The sequence below is a fragment of the Siniperca chuatsi genome, linkage group LG23 (assembly GCF_020085105.1).
Source record: "Siniperca chuatsi isolate FFG_IHB_CAS linkage group LG23, ASM2008510v1, whole genome shotgun sequence".
NCBI classification, from domain to species: domain Eukaryota; kingdom Metazoa; phylum Chordata; class Actinopteri; order Centrarchiformes; family Sinipercidae; genus Siniperca; species Siniperca chuatsi.
Genome location: NC_058064.1, coordinates 4,513,375 through 4,535,230, shown reverse-complemented (window position 1 = coordinate 4,535,230; position 21,856 = coordinate 4,513,375). Strand labels below are relative to the sequence as shown.

The window sequence follows — 21,856 nt, the reverse complement described above, 5'->3', positions numbered from 1 at the left end:
TGCACCATCAGCTGGAAGTAGGATGGCAAAATAGGAATAATAGGCTACTGACAATCACAAATATTCCATAACTGTGTTTGTTTTATAAGCTGTTGCCAGAGCAGCTGTATCACCTTTCACATTTTTTTCACTTCTCCAGTTGTGAGATGCTCTTCCATTTCTGTTGTGTGTTGCAGGACATTGAAAAATCAAGCGGTTTTAGTCTGCATACTAGCATGGTGAAGTCTAGTTAATTTTGTCTTTTTTTCTTAAGTAATGTCCTACTTACCATATCATTATTAGGGGTAAGCGTGCAGTATGAAACTGGAACACTGCTGTAGCCTTGTTTTTTTTTTTTAATAAACTGTGTTTATCGACTTTACTGACTTTTATACTGACTAACTGAACACCATTATATCCCATTTTATTATAACAGTTATAATGTGAAGCTGATCATAGCAACTAATGACTCAACTTACTTAGTAACTGTTACTATCATAGTTGGCCTCACTTTTGTGCTATTCTTGATTTTGGACCATATTGCGAAGAGTAGTTATTACCTTTTTCAATTATTATGTAACTTGCATAAATATCTTCATCTGCATATAATTATCCACATACAGTATAGTCACAGACTGATATTGATCTTGATTCTCACTCACACCCAATCACACACACACACACACACACACACACACACACACACACACACATTCTACTCCTCCTAAAACATTTGAAATGTGCAGAGCTGCAGCCCTCCCCTGCAGCCTCCTGTAGAGTTTGAACCTGTTGTTAAATGCTGCATTCATGCAGGGGGAGGAAAATTTCCGGTGCCTAAGTCACGACGATGTAACCACACTTCCTGTCTCTGAGCGGTTATATTTTTCATTTTGAAGCTTCACAGGTGGGGCTGTTGCAAACACTTGATTGAAAAACACCACCAAACTCAAAACACTGCTGCTCTAAATTTTGAAAAAGGTGGGCAGAGCACAGCTATGATCTGATAAGTTAGTAGATAACAAAATATGTACTTGATGTAAAAGATTCTGAGTTGGTACATTTATTAGCATCATCCCTCCTTGATTATCCTAATATATTTAAGATGACTTGATTTAAAGTCATGTGCTTTCATAGTGTAAATCATATGTATGTTAATGTACATTTTGTGTCACAGAACTCTATGTAATGAATTTAGTAAGGTTAAAACTGGGTAACAGTAGAGCTTATCCAATTAAAAATATATATTAGATATTTATTATAGATATTTATTTTTATTTCATATATATTTCTCTACTTGACTTGGTTTTTAACTTTTTTTAGACTTGACACTATCTGGACTAGACCTGGTTTTCTTTAATTGGTGCTGAAACTTATTTGACATTTATATCTGACTGAAACTGATTTGAAACTTGAGCAAAGTTGGCTTGTTCACACCTCTGATTAAATGTACAAATACCACATTTCTGGCTCGATACAGAGAACATAGGTTTTTGTTAAAGCAAACATGCCATTCATTGTTTTTGCTACATGTACCACATGTTCATTTGCACTAGCGGACTATTTATTTATTTATTTATACATACATATACTGCATCATTTGCACTCCAGTTAACTCATCTACTGCACTGTTTACTATTTCTGTCCATAATTTGCACTACTTAATATTCATTGCACTACTGTTCAGCCCAGTCCAATTCATTATTGTACATATCCATCAGTATACTTCTGTTTATAGTAAAGCCATCTGTATATAATGTCCATAGTACCACTTTCACTTTTCATTTTCATAATACTGCTCTATCCTGCATTTATGCACACACTTTATATCCTGCACTTGCTTATTGCACTTCTGGTTAGACCTAAACTGCATTTCGTTGCCTTGTACTTGTACATGTGTAATGACAATAAAGTTGAATCCATCTAATCTATCTATCTATCATTTGAACATCTTGGTGATCGTGGCCCTTTATATTAATCAATTGTCTTGCAGCAAAGCCTACTAGTTAACACTGCATCAAAAAAGCACAAATTGAGGGTGATACTTAAAAAAAAAAAAGAGGCCATTTAATGGGAAATGTCATTCTGTAACTGCAGTGCCCAGTCTCGTACCGCAGCGTTTGCAGGTGCTCCAAGATGATTTCAACAGTCTGTTGTTTTGTTTCATTGATAGAACAAGTGTCCTCTTCTGTCTATGGAAAATTGCACTAGTCAGGAAACCACTAGTAACTTGATTAACTTTCATTTTAGCTAGCTCAACTAGCTGGACAAAAAACTGGATGGATGTTTTTTGTTGATTTTCATGCAGTAAACTATTAACTTGAATAAGTCCTTGGAAAACTTTTTATATATATTGTTGCAGAATTGAATGATTTAAGAAACGGGCTAAATATTTTGTACAGATTGTTTATGTGCAATGGATTATCTACTTCATAAAAAAGTAGAACTATAAATACGATGTTGTCAGGCTTTTCCCTTCAAGCTCTGAAGAAGGCACACTGTTGCCAAAACGTCAGCTCATGGAATAAAGTCTACGCTACATCATTTTAAAGTGCTCCTGCTTTCTTTGCAAGTTAACATACTTGTTTTCTATCTAAAGTCTATTAACTTGGTTAGGTTTGGGCCATTAATGTTGATTAATGTTTCATGCACATATGGCACAGGTTTGAAACAGAAGGCCAATGTGATTGTCTGATGTAATGCTCAGGAAAAGCTCACATAATTTTATGTAATACACAACATAAAATTACGTTAAATAGTTTACTTAAAAAATATTCAAAGGAAAAGACTGTACAGCTGATTTGAGCTGTAAAGTATGAAGCCTGTGGTGACGTCCTAATGGGATTACACCATCTATGCCCTCTTTCTTTCTCATGAAGTAACCATACTCTAAATGTAAGAGGATTTAGACAGGACCAACACAGGGGTCATTGTTAAAACAAGCTGCTGATCTTCATACTGTAAAACCTTTGATCACTATTTTGAACCAAAACAGCAGCTCAAACGCTGTAAATCAGCTGCTGGTGTAGTCTAATGTGCGTTTCCGCGCATAGGGACATAAACAAAGGCTTTTGTGTTAATTTTCGTGTTTCATTTTAGTGAGATAATGTGGGTTATTTAATATTGAGGAAATCAAATCTGTCAAATCTCTGTGGCCTGCTCCTGTGGCTGATGTTTATCTTTTTCAGTACAGCCAACAGAGAGAATAAACAGACTTTATTGTATCATGTTGTTTCTCAGCACACACTTTTATGTGTGCAGGCATCACGGTGCCATCTGAGACGGCGGATTGACTTAACTGCGACCACCCATGGGCACTCAAATGCCAAACACACACATGGAGATACAGGGAAGGTCAAGTACCAGTGTGCCAACGCCAGAGACCTTTCACAAACCTTATGAGGGAGGGCAAAGTCAAACGAGGCTCCGACCTGACCCTCTGTACAGAGCACCATCAAAGCACAGTGTGTGTGTGTGTGTGTGTGTGTGTGTGTGTGTGTGTGTGTGTGTGCGTGTGCGTGTGCACGTGCGCGTGTGTGTGTGTGTGTACCAGAGCTTTTTGAAGTAGGCAAAAGTGGAGGAGGGAGATCTTTGTTGTTATTGACAGGACGGCCATGTGTGTGACAGAAGCCTTTGACTATAGCTGCCGCTTTGACAAGTGTCAAGTGTCCCTGAAGTGGTCAGTCATTCAAAGACAGAACATAGTACACACAAAGGATCAACAGCTTTCATCAATGATTTATCTTGCTCGTTAAACTATTAGTTAACACTGTATCAAAAAGGCCCAAATTTAGGGCAGTTTTTAAAGTGAAAACAGGACATTTAATGAAAAATATAATTATGTAACTGCAGTCTTTTCCCTCAAAAAATGCAAATGTGTTTAGTCTAATTGTTTCTGTAACTGTAGGTTTTGTAAAATGACTTAAACAGGCTGCTGTGCTGTTTAATTTGCGATTTACTCAAGTACTGTACTCAAGCACAATTCTGAAGTACAAATTTTATATGATCCTTTTAATTCACAACATTTAAGACGGAAACATTGCACTTTTTACTCCACTACATTTATCTTACAGCTATAGTTACTAGTTACTTTGCAGACACAGAAAACAAATGATCAGTTATAAGATACAACGCCTTATTATAGACTAAACAACCAAAAATACATATACAGTAGTTACAATTGGTTCCCTCTCAAACACAACATTAAAATGCTGCTAACGTGCTAAGTTTATTTGCAAGGCTGGAATGTAACTAATTACATTTACTCAAGTACTGTACTTTTGTACAGTTTTGGTATACATTACAGGTATTTCCAATTTATGCCACATTATACTTCTGCTTCACTGTATTAAAGAGGGAAATATTGCACGTTTTACACCACTACATTTAGCAGATATAGTTACTGCCTTATTATGGATTAAACCACCTAAATGTATGTGAATTTGTTCACATTACTGTACATATTAAAGCGTAATTAATAATAAAGTAATATATATATAACATTGTCAGGGGTCATTCTGCTGCATAATGAGTACTTTTACTTTTGATACTTTAAGTACATTTTGCTGATAATACCTCCCTACTTAAAGTAAGATTTTGAATGCTGGACATTTACATGTAATGGAGTATTTTTACATTGTGGTATTGCTACTTTTACTTAAATATAGGCTCTGAATATAAAATAAGTGATACTCCAAGTGTTCCTGCAGTAGACACTCATTCAAAGATACTGTAGAACATAGTAAAAAGAATATAACCCTCCACAACTTCACCACACTATCAATACCTATGTTTTGCTTTATCAATGCATGCAACTTTTTACTGATCAACTCAGTGATTTTCTAGCCTGTTATGACCTCTGGGTTTCTAAATGTAGCTAACAAGCTCATACTCTTAGGTTTCAAAACAAAAGAGAGCACTAAAATAGCAACCACTTAGCCTATAATACACCAAAGGCTAAATGTCAAAGACACGTGCAGCTATTTATGTTGTTTTCATGTTCATACTACTGTGTGAAAGGTGTTAAATGTTTGCTATATTGTGCAGTATCCAAACTCAGAAGACCATTATTGCGGTAAATAGTAGGAATAGTTAAAATAGTTAAAACTCTGCAGAATATTGAAAACAGTGTCACTAACCTGTAACTGAAGTTTAGTGATCGCAGACAGAAGCTGCTCTCCATCCGAACATTTCTCTGACAGACTGGAAGCAGCAGAGTGTGCATTTAACTGTGAAATCACGAGGCGTTCACTGACTCTCGGAATACTGACTTCTTGGAAATCCTGCACCAATTATGGTGTTGAATAAAAAAAAAACATAAAAAGGGGCAGGGACATTGTTTGTTTCTTTGTTTGTTTAACCATGGAATCTGAGCTAGATCGGACACATTTAAGGTGGCAGAGGCTATTAAATGAAGTAGATCATACATTTAGGTACTAATATGCCTGTTGTGCATTTTCTTGTGGTACTTCACACTTATTTTATTTTATACTTATACCCACCTGGTACTTAATTTATTTTCTGACCTGTTTTTATAGTGAATTGTATTATATTTTTTGCTAGTACTTTCTCCTGTGTGCACTGATGTAAAGGCGAGCTGCTGTAACAAAGAGTTTCCCTTCGGGGGTCAATAAAGTATTTCTGATTCTAAGTCTAATCCCTGCTTCTCCTATAGCTCCGCGCTATTTGATTTCTAAAATAGATAAAAACAGACCTTAAATGACCTTTTAGTGTCAGTGTTTTTTGTGTAGTAGCAAATCTTTCCTCAGTCATTGCAACTTCCCATGAGACACTGAATGCAACAGTGATCTATCCACCCACATACAAAGTGAAACTTCTTTGTGAAACAAGCAGACAAAGAATAAGAAGTGATAGGACACATTCAATGAGCTTAGATGGGAAAAGTCATAGCTTGAGTGTTTTCGATACAGTCCTTAATCCAGCATACACATAAAAAACAAAACGTAGCTCTCATTTTAGTACAATTTAACTTTTAGAGTTGGTTTGACTGCTTTTCTTTTTCCAGTAGGTTGAGGGCGGTAGTGAGTGATGTGAGACAAATGGAGTGGAGATTTTGTTGACACATTGTGAGTTTTTGTTTTGTTTGTAGAGCTGTATAATACTGAATTCACCGTGAATCATTAATAAGTTGTTGAAGTTGTGGCTTACCAGGTGTGTTGACAAGCAAGGAAACATCAAACTACCAACAAGTGTCAATGTATTATTATTATTATTATTATTATTATTATTATTATTATTATTATAACCACAAGACATTGACATTTGACCACCTGGAGAAGTAGGTCATTCTAATAAAGGACAGAACAACAGTATCTAACAGTTATAAAACTGAACTGTACTGCTTTTAGATGCTTAGTCATATGACAGTTTTGGTCACATAATAAAGTTGGTGCTCAGGGGAAACTTGGCAGAGTTGATTTCCCCGGGTGAGTCATACATGGCGCAGTATCTTACTTCTAAAATCAATTTTGAGGGGAAATGTGCCCTTTTTTTCAAGTAAACACACATTTTTGACTCATCAAATAACAAAATGAACATATAGTGAATTGACACGGTAACATTAACACCTTACAATATGGTGCAATATGACAAATTGCAGCCCCAAACTTGACTTGAATCAATACTTCCCTCAACAGAAATTTAACATTATAAGCTTCAACAAGGTATTTTTACTGCAGTGCTGTTCTATTGCATTGCATAATGTTATGCATGTCTAACCCCTGTAGTCTCTATGATTTAGTAATGCAAATTATCAAGCTCTTTTCTTGTCTTTAGATTTCTCTATATGCCCTCTATAATGTTGTTAACTGACAAGTAAACACACATGTGGCTTACTAACAAGAAGAATGTCTGCAGGGAAAATAAAGATGACCAAATTGTTCAATAAATAATAGATTTAATATTTTGTATTTTCTCCACCAGGAGGTGCCAGTGTTCATGTAATGGCCTTTGGGTTTTCAGCATGAAGGCAAATACTTTAAGGTGGAAAGCAATGAGGGCCATCAGTAATACCTGTGAAAAAGTAATAATTTGGCCAAATTGAAAAGTAGTTAAAAATAAAAGTAATGGATATTTCATTTATGTTTATAATATGACTCATCACCTATCTGTGACCACTATCTTGAGCACGATTAAAGGCACAGATCTAGTTTTCTATCCATATATCCCTCCATCTATCCATTTATCCATCCATCCTGTTCAGAGGCAGACAGAGCAGTCCGCCTCTCACAGCCAATCACAAATCAGTAGATTCCTGCAGATAACACAGCAGCAGATGCCTGGCTGACAACCAGGTTCACCCATATTTTTACACGTTACCGTCTTTTGACATTTTGTCCTGGACATCGCATCCATCATGTTTGTCATACACTAAGTAATGGATTTGATTTCAATTTTTTTTTTATATGAAATGCACAGCAGGAGAAGAAAGCCTCTGTGTGTTGATGAGGTCACACTTCCTCTTCCTATAACTACTGAGTGTTTAGCAACTTTCAGTGTTTTCCAGTGAGCGTAATTGTTCAGTCCTGCACATACACACTCAGAAGGAACAGTCATAATTACTAATTACAGTTACAGAAGATTTATCATACACTGAGCAGATCAAGAAAACCCCAGACAGCCATGTTAGTCCTTCCTGTTAGTGTGTTTAACATGGTATTTACTGTACACGTGCTGATAGTGCTGAACTGTACTGTCATTTACTGTCTTTACTGTACTGAACCGTCTTCTACTGTCCTATCCTGTCCTTAAAGGTGCTATTGATAACATTGATAACATCCAGCCACTAGATGACGCACTCCCCCTCCCCCCTTCCAGTGGTTGCCAGTTTGTTGCACAACCTGGATATTTCATGGTCGAGTGGAGTGAGACTCAGACTCATATATAGTGATAAATCTTTCGTGATAAAGTAGTGAATTCATTTAGGAACATACAGCTATACATTAGCTATAGATTTAGGTTACTTTGTCTGGTGGTGTTTCATGTAATGTTATCTATGGTAATCTTAGGATATGGCTAGCTAGCTTTAGGTAACACTTATTCCCCCATCATTTAATAATTATAGGGGCCCTATATTACAACACTTACCGTAAAATTACATTAGGTAAATATTTACATTTCAATCCAATCAAAGAGTTCAGTACAGTACATTGTACATCTCATAGCAGATTATAAAAAACAACTGAGCACCGCACAGCAACAATGGCTACAGGGAGAAGGACGACGTATGATCATGTCAGTATTTTCAGATTTTTATAATAATGTGAGTACCATAACTGTTGAGCTCAACACAGCGGGCTACATGGCTAGCTAGCCACAAGTACCTCAGCAAAGTGTCTCATAATAGGGCTAACGTTAGACTGCCATATGAGATGACACCCTCAATAACAGTCACTGTTTGGGTCTAAACAGTATAATGAGTAGATTTACAGTAGTTGTGAACTTTAATTCACCTTCGACATGACACATTGGTAATATATTGGGATCCCACATCCACTCCGTTCTTAAAGAAGACCGACCGTCTTTTCATAAGTGGACCAGTCTGCCACAGTCAAGTTGCCCTACATAAACTTGTACTGGCCCCCGGGCCATCGGTTATGTCGGACCCTGGCCCACTTCTAAATCCCCTCTGATATGCATCTTCGTTATAACTTTACATTGTTTGAGGGAACTATAACGTTAGGTAACTGAACGCAACCGTCTCTAATGCTAACGTAGCTCTTCAGGGATTGAAGCTATTATTTTTCTAAGTTAAGGCTTTAAGGAATATGGCTGTCAGTAGTTGTTGTTTATTTTGTTTAAATATGCAGAACTGTAATTTTATGGGTTATTGTTGTTTACGATTAATCTAAGATAGCTAATATGCGCTAACGTCAGTGTCCGTTTTTTCCACACAAATTGGCAACTATACCACGTGATACCAACGTCGTTATACTATTGACTGACAAGCCTTGTTAGAAGCAGGAACCAAACGTCAGACAGCTCACACAGAGATAAACAAAACATTCATTTTGGACCTGTCAACATTTAAAAAATGATTAAATCACCGTCAAAATATTTTTTTAGGAAAAGTAATACTTTTAATCCACACCTTTCTAAAAGCTCTGTGGATGTTGTTTTGTTTGTTTTTTTTTTTGTATATAAAAATGTTATCAATATAACCTTTAATTATGTTGTAGTGTATTTTACTTTATTGATACTGTCCTTTACTATCCTATACTGTCTTTTAAAGTCCTTTACTATCTTCTACTGTCCTGTAATGTCTATTAGTATATTTGACTGTATTGTTCTGTCCTTCACTGTCTGATGCTTACTTAGTATTTATAACTTGCTTCATTGTATTGTAGCGCTTTTTACGGCACTGTCGTATACTGTACTTTACTGTTCTCTATTGTACTGTACTGTCCTGTACTATACTTTACTGTCCTCTGCTGTTCTTAACTGTACTGTCCTCTACTACAGTGGTTTCCAAGCTGTGGGTCGGTGCCCCCCAAGGGGACGCAAGATAAATCTGAGGGGTCGCGAGATGATTAACAATAAAGCAAAGAAAAAGAAGAAACTTTTCTGCTGCAAAATTGTGTTTATTCTTTCTGACATTCCTCTAATCAATGCTTTTTAATGTTTTTTTTTTTATATATGTATGCAACCTGTGACAAGGAGTCTCAAATACATTGCTTTGCTGTAAAGGGTCACAATGCAAACAGGCTGGGAGTGCTCTACTGTACTATCCTTTACTGTCTTCTACTCTACTGCCCTGTAGCAGTAGTAGTAATAATCCTTTACTGTCTTCTACTATACTGAACTATACTTTCCTGACCTGTATTGTACTGTCTTCTACTGTCTGTACTGTCATGTACTGTGCTGTACTAGCTGCTTCTGTACTGTACTTTCCTGCACCTTTCTGTATTGTATTCTACTGTCCTGCACTATCTTCAGCTGTGCTGTCCTGTCCTGTTTATTAAAGTTCTTTACTGTCTATATATTGTCCTCTACCTTCCTGTACTGTCTTGTACTTGTACCCTCTACTGTACCTTCTAACCTGTCCTGTCCTTCATTGTATTGTACTGTCCTCTTCTGTATTTTACTGTCCTCTAATGAACTGTACTGTCCTCTCTGTACTCTACTGAACTGCCATTTAATGTGCTCCACTGCCCTCTAATGTCCTATACTTTACAATAATGTCCTGTAATGCCCTCTCTTGTCCTCTCCTGCCCTCTACTGTACTGCACCAATGGGCTTACAGCAGTGTTTCATGGGAGCCATATTTCCCTGTGCGGAACAGTAGTTCCTTAAACAGCCAAATATTATTCTTGGCTTGTAGCCCGTCATGTACTAGATGTTTTGAAACTGCTTTGAATTTCAAAACCTCAAGTATAAGCTGAAAGAAACTTCTTTTGGGATTTAAATCATTTTAAATATATTTTAAATAATGTTAGTTAATGTTATGTTTTTGTTGGGGTTTTTTTTAGCCATATGCATGATTATAGGAATAACCATCTGAATAATGTTGGCAGTGAATGTCTTGCAGATATTTATTGCACAATATGAAGGCTCTGTCTCGTATATTAAAGAAAAATCTATGTGCTGGCAGCATTACATCTCCCTCAGACTGTATGTTGCTTATGCAAAATAGTTATAGACATGAATGTAGTTTGGTTTCTCCAAACAGGAAAAGAGCAACTTCCCAAAAAACGTATTCATAGTGTCTGTTTTGTGCCTGTGGTATTGTATTTCTCAAAATTAAGACCACATTTCCCATGAATCCAGTTAGTTTCTGCCCCTTCTCCTTCTTTCTTGTCATTTTATCAAGGAAGACAATCTGTTAATAGTGATATTCTTTTTCAGTCTTTAAATCCAACTTAGACCAAAAATCTGCAGGTGTTTGGATTGTTTGTTGGATTGTTGTTTGCAAAGATCAGCAGCCCTTTTTTCTCTTCTGTATTGTGAAGCAATCCATCTGATTTTCTTGCCAAAACCAACCTGCTACATGTAGTGCAGAGGTAGCTCAAGGCCAGCAGTCTTCACAACATTGTGTTCATCCATTTAACTGTTCTGCCTTTAAACCTTTATTCTATCTAGCATTTTTGCATTCAGTCTGCTACCAGTTAATCGTACAAAACACCAACTGCCATCCTGCAAAACGGATTTGATGTTAGAAAATATCCAAAGAAAGCAATTTTAACATTTTACCCCAGACCTCTAATTTATTTGAACCCTAATGGTTGTAGTGTTCACCCTGAACCTTCCACTAAGTACATTCATAATAAGATAAATAATTATTTTCCCCACAGTTTGACAGCATCACACATTCATTTTTCAGACCTTCCTCCACCACTTAACAAAGATACACTCCAGATTTAATTAAACTTTAAATGTCTTTTGCATAATTTTCTACATACGTTTTGACTTTCATCTATATTATCTTTGTAAACGGTGGGCTCCCTGCTAGAATGTAAATTCAGGTTCTGTGTTTTTGAACAAAGCTTATCTGTGCAGCAGGAGTTTTTAAAGCAGGACCTGTCAAAGGGTCAGTTAATCTGAATAATAAAATCAGTGATTTCAACACAAACCATCAAACTCTGTCTTTGCAAGCAGAGATCATGTTATTCTGGCTGCAGGTCTGAAGGTGACTTGATATCATTTCCTTGTAGAGTCCCTCTGTAGGTGGTTTTTTAAACATACTGAACTATTTTTGTCAGCAGAACCACAAGAGTCTTTTGGTGAGTTTCCCCATGCATTGCACTAAATTAATCCTTCTGCAAGAGCTGCATATGAACAGCAGCAAATCCTGCAAAGGCTTTTTTTTTTTAATCTAATCAGTTACCCTTTCTGTGGAGAATATGAATTTGGATGTGGAGATCAGTTGAAAAAATCTTCTTATTCTTGCACACTGATTTAGACTGATGAGGAGAGTCTGCATATTGTCTATTAATAAAACTCATATTTTAATATCTCCTATTTTCAATTAGATGTTTTTTAGAAACAGTTCAGATAAATCCCTCTCAGTTTGAGTGTTTGAGTTAAGAGAAGGATTAATGACAGACAGACAGAGAAAGAGACAGAGTGGAGGGCATGTAATTGTAAAACGTTATTCTTTTGTACAGAGCATCAATACGGGACTGAGGGACGGAGCCTGTACTCTTTTTACACACGTTGCCATGGAAACCAGCCCAGCAGCCAACCAGCTGCTGCAACAATCCAAAGAACCCCCCTTCCCCCTCCTCCACCACCGAGCCATCTTTTACACACACGACCCCCCGTCTTTTCTTCACATTCATATTGCATACCAGCACATGCATTATTATAGGCCAACCCCTGAGTATTTTTACAGTAAAAAAAAAAAAACTACAAATGAAACTAAAAATGAGACACACACACCTTCTACCTGATTACAATACACACACCGTGGCATACACTTGCGGTGCAGAGAGCTGCGCATAACTAAACTGTGACATGGCTGTGCAGCAGTTGATGATACAGAGTGGAGACACAACAGGAAATGAGTCAGCTATTTCAGAGCAAAGAATAATCGCAACATTTAAATGCAGGTAAAGTGAAATCTGCCCAAGGGGAAAAAAATTTTTGTTTTAAATTTTAATTTTGTCAGGTGAAGAACAGGCCAGTTTATGATCACAAAAAAAGACACACATACACATTGAGTGCAAACACTGTGTGTGTACACATGTGCTCACAAATAGAGCATGATAATTGCAGTGCCTTGCGTTAAACATCTGGTCAGTCTTCACTGTGTGGAGTTCAGTACAATACAATCAAATTCAAGAGGAAAACTGGTGGGATGAAGAGGAATGAGGATGCGTGAGAAACAGAAAGAAACATTTGAGGGAGAGAATAAATGAGAACGAATGAAGTATTTGAGATACATGAACAACTTTTTATTATAGGCAACATACACATCTCTGCATGCAGTGGTGGAAGTAGTAGTCAGATCCTTTACTTAAGTAAAAGTAATACTACCACAATGTAAAAATACTTTATTACAAGTAAATGTCCTGCATTTGGTATTTTACTTAAGCAAAAGCACATAAGTATTCTCACCCACAATCAATAGTAAAAGTACTCATAATGCAGAATACATCATATACAGTATATTAAATATATTATTATATGGATTGTCATAATTGATGCAGTGACTTGTAAGCAGTATTTAAAGTTGTTGCTGGTTGAAAAGGAGCAATTTTAACTACTTTATGTACAAAGAAGTCTCATATTGTGGTCATATGTTTAATCTACAAAGTAACTGCGAAATAAATGTAGTGGAGTAAAAAGTACAGTTGTTTTCACTGAAATGTAGTGAAGTAGAGGTATAAAGTAGCATAAAAAGAAAATAAGTAAAGCACAAGTAGCTCAGAATTGTACTTCAGTTCAGTGCTTGTACCTTACAGAGTAAATGTACTTTGTTACTTTCCACCAGTGTCTGTATGATATCATATAACTAACTAACAAATAGTGTGTGCTTCTCTACATATTTTCTGTATTTTGTTTGGGGTTAAAACTAATATTTTTGAGCAAGTACTGTCAGTAGATAGTTGTTTATATTAATATATAATTTCTGCTGGAATTTATACTTTTTAAGGTGAAAAATACTCACAGTATTTAGATCATCACATTCATAGTTACTACTTATATAAAGTGTATATAGTAATCTGTTTTTATTTTTTACTTTGCATGCTTTATAGTTTGCATAGTTGACTCTCATGATGTATGTACTGTAGTGTTCTAGTAGTGCTGAAACGATAAGTCGATTTGTCAGAAAATGAATCATCAACTTCATGATGATTTGCTGCTTTTATTGTTTTATATAATTGAGAATTTAATATTTTTGGGTTTTGGACTTTTGGGCGGACCAAACAACCTGAATAAGTCACCTTGGGCTCTGGGATCTTGTAATGGGCACTTTCCATTATTTTCATTCCATTAGACATTTTAAAGACTAAATGGTGAATTGATCAAAAAATAATCGATAGAATGGAAAATATATGAAAAACTTAGTTGCAGCCCTATATTGAAATTTCTTAGATTACTTATCTATACTATGCATTTGTAGTTGTTTTTGCTGCTGTGACACGTTTAATTTCCCCACATGGGATCAGTGAAGTTCAGTCTTATGCAATGTAAAGTAAAAACCTGCTGTAATTACATACAGCTTTTTATTTAAAGTCAAGGAACGTCTGTGAGATACTGTGTCAATATGAAGAGTTAAATCACAGAGAAAATCTAGTGCAAAGAAGGAAAATGACTGCAGGTTCTATAGACTGCTTTTCGGCCGTTTTGTTCAGAAAGAAACTTGCGTCATATTAGAAGTTGATGACACTGACAGTCTGATATTGAATAAAAGTCCTGGATCAGCCAGATATATGGGCCCAGTCTGGGTTTGTTATGCATGCTAATGTGTCATCTGTGACTCCAGTAAGGTTTTGAATTTCCCTGACGCAGTGAGGAAGAGGAGAGCTGTGTTTCATTGACCTTCCAGACACGGACCCCCCCGACCATCAACACGGGCCTGCTCTCACATTACTGACATCCCTGCCCCTAAGGGGCGAGCACACACACACACACACACACACACACACACACACACACACACACACACACACACACACACACACACACACACACACTGCTAAGCCCCCTCTATGGTGCAGTTCACTCTGACAGGATGACATGACATTACCATCTCTGATGATCCACTCACTTTCTTTACAAACCGGTGAGGTGGCTGATGACATCTTATTGTGTGAATTGAGGTCAAACTTTGTGTTGGTTTGGTGATTGTTGAGATCCAGAGGTGAGAAGTAACTATAAGTACATTCACACAGAACAGTTTTAGGTACTGTACTTTACTCAAGTACTTTCATTTTGGGGGACTCCATGATATACTCCATTACTTTTTGGAGGGAAATACTATACCAATACTTACTTTACTCAGCTAAGATTATGTGACTGTAGTTACTGCTTACTTTGCATTTAAAGCATTTTAAATATTTTATTTACAATGTTAGATAAGCTCACAAAATAGGTCTGTTGTCAGGTGAAAATCTAAATCTCCCCTGTCAGCTTTTCTGAAACTCAGATTTTTGCCAGATTTTTGCAACCTGTAGAAGAACATGTGATCCTTCAACCAATCTGAAAGCGTGAAAATCCCCTAACCGGTGTAAGAGTTAAGTGAAAAACCTTAAATTTCCAATTTTGTGGATTTTAATTCATATCATCAGGTCATCGTCTCTGATTCTAACTCTTTTCCTTATTGATGCATTAACATGTCAACACATAAAGTACGACTTTCTGGCATTCTTCTGTATAATTTCACTGCTAACACTTTATTTTTAAATTGTAATGGAGGATTTTTCCATTTTGGTGCTGCTAATTTTACTACTTATTGTATAGAAATCGAAGGACTTCCGTTTCATTAAAAATCGTTTCGTGTCAGTCAGTGTCATCTCCCTCTGATATGATGGATGTGAGGCAGTTTGATTGATTACATATTGTATGTATCATACAGATCAATATTACACTGGAAGGCAAAGGAAAAACCTTAACCTGGAGTCAATTCCTATTAGAAATGTCAATGCAGTTTCACCCAAGTGTGCATATGTTTTTACAGTATCAGGGTCGACGGGCCAAGGGCCTAGCTTTTTGGGGCCCTAGATTTAGCATTTCTGCATCTTTACAACCCAATAATTTCTCCACCTTTACAAAACCACCGATACAACTACAAATACAGGCAATATTGCTTCAAAATAAACTGTTTTTCCCCCCTATATTTTTTAGAGAAAGCAAATTAGCTGTTAAGCTAACTCCAGCAAATTTACAATGATGTTTTTAAATTCCGATGTTGATTTAATTTGCTTTCTCCCCTATAAATAAACAAATCCATTACCATCCATATCAGAAGTAAGAGCTACGATATCTGCCATATTGTCTCTCTGGTACAGTCTTAACTGCTTTCTGTTTCCTAAAATACTGCGTGTGTGTTTTTACACACAATGTCTGTGCATCACAAAAATAAATGTTGCTCTGTTGCAGTGTCAGAAGGTCCGTGGTAGAATTTTGCATTAACATCCTGTTCATTTTCTTGCACTTATTGCCTGCTGTCATTACAAAGTGGATCCACAGATTAGGGGAAAAAAGTTGCAGGTGTGCTACCCCAGCAAAGGGGTGAGTCCTTAGGCAGACAACAAGCCAGTCCAGGTTCTTATATAGGATATATAATCCTTATTCTTTAAAACATCTTCCAGGGTTTCTTTAGAGTTCAGTGTCTCATGTTCTAAGTCAGCACTTACTAAATGTCTGTTTTTATGTTTCAGATTTCTAAAAAACAAACAAACTGAGCTCTCAGGAAGCTGTCAAGTTGTCATGTGAATCTGAGCATGGCATTACTTTTACCTTCCATTTTACAGAGCATGGAGGGAGAAAATTGAATCTATTTTCAATCACAAATGACATCAAACACTCAAGTCACAGCTTTATCTACATATCCAGCTACTCCATGTTGAGAAGCTCTGGTGCAAATTTTGTTAATTTAGCAGAAGTATCAAACTCTGCAGGAACACTGAAACTCAATTACTGGTTTTCTATTTTTTGCATGAATATATTAAATTTACAGTTCCTGAAACAAAGCACAAAGTAGTAGTCATTCCATTGTTCCATTTTATGTCTTAATAATAAAAGTAAAAAGTTAAAATAGTATAAAGTTTTTGCCTACATTTTGTTACTAAACAATAAAACCAACATTGAAATTGCAAAATGAGAATAATTCTGTGAATCTTTTTTTTTTTTTTGTATTTCCTGTGTCAGATTATTCAATGTGAATTTCCATGTGGGCAGACTACTCGGCCAACTCCTAATTATACATTTCTTTCTTTTTAAATTCCCTCCCCTGCCACCCACCCGCAGCACTCAAACACTTCTTTCTTCCCACACCAGTCCTGTTGTGTCCCAGTACTCTGCTGTCTCTGTTCAAAGCAGCAATTTATTTTCAGTTTTATCATTTCATCAATTCTCCCAATGATAGCATCAACCAATGCATTACCTTTTGAAACAGAGATGAAGGGAGCAGAAAGAGATGAATTTATACCCTCCCTCTGCTTCCCTCTCTCACTCTCTCTCCACATATCAGATACAGGCATATGGAAATGGAGCTGTAGCAGATGGAAGGGAGTCCCACAGGCAGTCCAGATGACTAATGAATAATGAACAATAGAGAGGAAAGTGCTCTGTCGTATAAACAGAGGTGTGATGTTTAAGATAGGCCACTGTTCAGCCCCCGCTAAACAGTAATCAATAGTGAATCGTGTCTGTCTGAATCACGTGAGCGCAGCATCAATTTGCCTCCACTCAGATGTCTATTAGCTTATCAAAAGCTCAGAGAGCGCATAATTTATGAGACATGCCTTGCTGGATTCAGATTGCGATCTGTTGATGCAGGCGATACATGCATCTCTCCGTGCAATTCATTAGAAATAAAGACAGATTATTCCCAGAGGGTAGGAATGTGGAGAAATTTGGACTCTGTCTGCAGGAGTGGAAATTAGCTGAGCAGAGCAGACTGTCTAAAAATGCTGCTACTGGTGATGCTCTTTGAATTTTTGGGACCATTTCTTTTATTTGTTGGTGTGTTTTTTATATTCCTGTGGATACAGGCCAAATGTAGAGGATCACATGGAGAGATTTCCATTGCAGCTACTGAATTATGCATTTTGTTCACAATCTGCTGTAAAACAGCAGTAAATGTGAGGTTTTATGGTCTGTCAGCGAGGGATTCCTGTTTGAGCTGCCATTTTGAACCCTGATTTTCAACACATGCATGTTACACATTTGTAGAGATACTGGTTTGAATCTAATGTTGTATTTAGTGAAAAAATGAGGACAGACTTGTACTCTAAACTGTAATAAAGACAAGACATCACACACACCAACTGGCCTTCACTGACTTTCACCAGCCAGAAAGTTAGAACAGAGCACAAAATCCCAAAGCAGTACCCAAAACAACATATACATATATTTAGTTCAATAGCAATAAATTAAAATAAAATATAGTTAAAAAAATGTAAAACTTCAAAGTCTACACTTGATCCCTTAACATCCATTTTCCTTATATTTTTACCTTTGAGTAGCTTTAAGGTTGAAAATGTTACCTTATATATCACTGTCAGACAGTATCACATATTTCAACTACACATCAAATACATTTATATAGTGATATTTAAGAGGACGTGACAAGAGTACATAATCGAACACTATAACTCCCCCCTGCAACTCAGCTCTTTATTTTTTGGGCCTTTCTGGTAGAGTGGAGGCCTGTAACAGTGAATGGCAGCATGACAGGAATCATTTGTCTACAATTGCGAAAGCAGGTGCCACATCATCAAGTTTTATTAAAAAATGTTATCAGCCTATATCTCTTTTTTTATATGACAACCTTTCTACCTGAAGTAAGTGTAAAACCCTTTTTTGTCAAATTTATGGCGTTCCAAATTTAAAGGTATTCAAACGCACATAAAAGCAAGTGGATGGAAACATACGTACTCAGTAGCACATTGAATTTCCTTTTCGGGTTGTTCACCACTATCCCCACTTTTTTACAAAAGCATTATCAAAGCCGGCCTCAGGCATATGTCACTGAGGACCCACTGTCATTAGGGGGTCCCCAAACAGGCAAATTATAAATGTCTTCTATTATTTTTTATCTTATGTATTTATTCAAGTAGGCTAATAGTTCTATTTTAATAATTCTATATTTTAACGGTTGGGCTCAAGTGCAGGACTCAGACAAGGGGTAGGAATATAAAGAGATCTACTGAAGAACGGGAAAGGGGAAGTGGATGGAGACCAGGGGCTGGGATCCCTGGCAGCGAGGACATGAAGGTATGGTGGTGGAGCTTGGCGAGACTGGGATGAAGAAGATCCAGAACAGGTAAGCGGGTAGGTGAGGTAGTGGCGTGGCTGGGAGACAGGCAGGAGCAAACGAGGAGCAGGCAGGTGAGTTGTGATCCTGGAGCACAGAAACACGACACAGATTGAATGCTTTAGCAAAAGCAATGGTTAGCTAATAACTAGCACAGTGGTTGAACAATCAACAATCTGGCAATGAGTGAATGGAGAGCCGGAGTAGATATGCTGGGGTTGATGAGCTTGATGGGAGGCAGGGATCTCAGGTGAGTGAGAGTGGTTGAGTCAGGAGCCAGTGGAGAGAGACAGGAGGAGTAGCCACGCCTCCAGACACATATGCACACACACACACACACACACACACACACACACACAGAGACAGGAGACACGGCAGGGGAATAACATTTGGAAACAAAATGCAGACAAATTGTCACAGCCGTAACATATTTGGACTGTTTTTATATTTGTACTCGCAACTAGAAGCAAACAGTTCTGTTTCCATGACTATTATGTAATTATTTGTGACAGACCTGCCAGGTTTCAATTGAAATATCAAACATGTTTCAAAAATTCTTGATAGAAATGAAAGGCCACTTTTTGATCTGCAGGCGAGAGTCCTTAAATTTCAGACATTATATAGTTTCATCTTTACCTCAGACTCACTTAAACTTCTGATTAGTTGTAATTTTTAAATGATAGATATGATACTACATCACCATCATGATGATTGTAATGTTGTGCCCTAAACACTGAGACATTAGTGCCAAAATAAACTCTGCTGTTGCTGTCTCTTTGTCGGATCACACTTCTAAACCACAGCTGACTGCAACAAGTTCACACATTTTCTGTCTTGTGCTAAAAAGGCATCAAGTCATACCGTAGACAAACAAGGCAGGTTGAGAGAAACTGGCTACAACAGAAAAGAACATTGCAACACCTCATCAAAAAGCAACTTTTGAAAGGCTGCAAGCACTGAAACACTGATTAGATCTAACAGTGTTTTTAGAGAGGGTAGATTTCTGCTTTAAGGCTTTAGTGAACAGTCTGAAATAGTTCAGTGGTGAGCTTCAGATCGAGCCTCGTCTTCATCACATCTGATTGTTCTCTCTCTCTGTCGAGCCTTTAAACTGTGTGTGTGTGTGTGTGTTACCATGACCTAGATTTCAAGTCTGCAGTGCAATGCAAGTGAAGGTTTGTGTGAGAGTGTGTGTGTCTGAAAGAGACAGAGAGCTCAGTCTATGGTTAACCATACACCTCGCCTTCCCCCACATCCACTCATACCTACACACACTAACACACATACACACACACACACACACACTGAAATTTTTGTATTCTATCATGGCTCTATACATTTGTCTCATTTTATGGGTGAATTGTATAAAATTTCGATGGTGTAATTGTCTTAGGTGTTTGTGATTTTACTCGTGTACTTTGGGGCATGTTATGCCGTCATTAGAGATCTGACAGCAGAGAGATGACTTGAAATGAGGGGAGAGAGAGATGGGGAACGGCATGCCGGCGTCCCATTTGATACATTTTTTTGACCTTTTTGTAGCTTGTGGCTCTAGTGCAAATATGATGTCTGTGGTATATGACTGAAATGTTGCCTTTTTAGTAATCTTTGTGCTGACAGTAGCCATGTTTCCATCCAAATTTAGTGCAAATTTAAACAGAATTTCCAGAAAATCGGCAAAATAATTAATGCGCATTTCCATCCACTACTGTTGTGTGAATATTAGGAGTTGGTTAATCGAGATAAACAGTTGGTTGCGCTAATTCTCCAGTCGAGTGCCATTACACCATTGCAGAGGAAGAGGCCGCAATGAATTGACGTAATTAAAATAGCGGCAGTCAAAGCACAAACTGTGTGGAAAACATGTTGGAAATATGGTTTATGTTTATTTCATGTATTAATTTGAGGAATGTTACAGTCTTATGGCTCCACACAGATCTCATGTTTTTCCCTGCAGCTATTTTTCATCTCTTTGGTGACGAGTGATGGTTAAGTCACATGCTTCATTTAGGTCATGATTTATTCGCTCTGTTTCCATTGCTGCTGTTCCACCTCAGCCAAGCATAAAACTTGTTTTTGTCTTGTTGTTTAGAGTTTATTGATCTTGAACAGGTTTACCAGATATAACAGATTTTAATAACTTATATAGCAACTGCAACGCATTTCAGCTTGATGACCTTGATGAAGGTCATAGGGCGAAATGCATTGGTCTCACAATAAAGTTGTTCTTTATACTACTAGTGTGGACTAGTAGTAAAACTGGAGTTTTGACTTCTTCAGACTTTTTCCCTTCTCCATCTACTTCCATAGGTGAAGTTGTGCCAGAGGTCCCTTCTCTGTTTCCTTCTCAGGAAGCAATACTCGATAGGCGATGTGAACTGAGGTGACATTTCTTCAACTTTCATTTTCATTATCAGTTAATCTGGAAATGATCTTGTCATTTACTCAATCAATTGTTTAGTTTATAAAATGTCAGAAAAATAGTATTGGTATTGCAGCAATGGAGGACTCGTACACAGAGAACAAAAAGAGATTCAGACTGGAGTCTTAAATTTTAAATATTTGTATTCAATACATTACAGGGCTGTACAGACTGAAAAAATGTGCAAGAGTGCAAAAGTGAAAACGTTTCAGTCCATGTTGTACTTTCCTCAGTGCAAAATGAAACATGCGTGATGAGTCATTCTATAGGTGCACCTAGTCAGTGATCTAGGGCAGCGATTTCCAACCAGGGGTACTTCTGCAGTTACCAAGGGGTATGTGGACAAATGGTGAACAAGTAGTGTTAAATACACAAGAGAATGTTTTTTGCTTTTCAGGTTTGTTAAATACACTTGTTGAGATACTGTGAAAAAGCCTGGAGATCACATTTAGAACCATTCCAAATCAGATACACGTAAGCACAAAAGACAATCTGGCAAGGAATGAGTGGAAATG

General features: G+C 37.1%; 2 protein-coding genes across 2 annotated transcripts in view; one reads left to right on the top strand and one right to left on the bottom strand.

Annotated features, from left to right (window-relative positions):
• Nucleotides 1-5,197, bottom strand: part of prkcq (protein kinase C, theta) — a 29,674-nt gene extending 24,477 nt beyond the window's left edge. The window contains exon 1 of the mRNA XM_044186231.1: nucleotides 5,115-5,197. The gene's annotated coding sequence lies outside the window, so the exon portion shown is untranslated. The remainder of the gene's footprint in view (nucleotides 1-5,114) is intronic.
• Nucleotides 1-21,856, top strand: part of tbc1d30 (TBC1 domain family, member 30) — a 96,357-nt gene that overhangs the window by 55,767 nt on the left and 18,734 nt on the right. The window lies entirely within an intron of this gene.